Source organism: Myotis brandtii, unplaced genomic scaffold (genome assembly GCF_000412655.1).
Source record: "Myotis brandtii unplaced genomic scaffold, ASM41265v1 scaffold786, whole genome shotgun sequence".
NCBI classification, from domain to species: Eukaryota; Metazoa; Chordata; class Mammalia; order Chiroptera; family Vespertilionidae; genus Myotis; species Myotis brandtii.
Genome location: NW_005371157.1, coordinates 297392 through 297674, shown reverse-complemented (window position 1 = coordinate 297674; position 283 = coordinate 297392). Strand labels below are relative to the sequence as shown.

At 60.1% G+C, this 283-nt stretch overlaps 1 protein-coding gene across 1 annotated transcript in view; it reads right to left on the bottom strand.

Annotated features, from left to right (window-relative positions):
- TTYH3 (tweety family member 3) overlaps positions 1–283 on the bottom strand; it is a gene marked incomplete at its 5' end in the record, with an annotated part of 14041 nt that overhangs the window by 3754 nt on the left and 10004 nt on the right. The gene's annotated exons all lie outside the window — the stretch shown is intronic.

The window sequence follows — 283 nt, the reverse complement described above, 5'->3', positions numbered from 1 at the left end:
AGGGCACAGGCCCAGGTTGTGGGCTCGATCCCCAGTGGGGGGCGTGCAGGAGGCAGCTGATCAATGATTCTCATCATTGATGTTTCTCTCTCTCTCTCTCCCTCTCCTTCCTCTCTGAAATCAATAAAATATTTTTAAAAAAAGAAGAGGAAGAGGGAGCAGGTCCCTGGGGGGAGCGCAGGCCCATGGGGCTGACCTGCACCCAAAGAGCCGGAGCTCAGGCCGCCCTGCTCTGCGGCCCCTCGCGCCCCTCCTTCCACTCCCCTGGGGCTGCTGCGGGCCA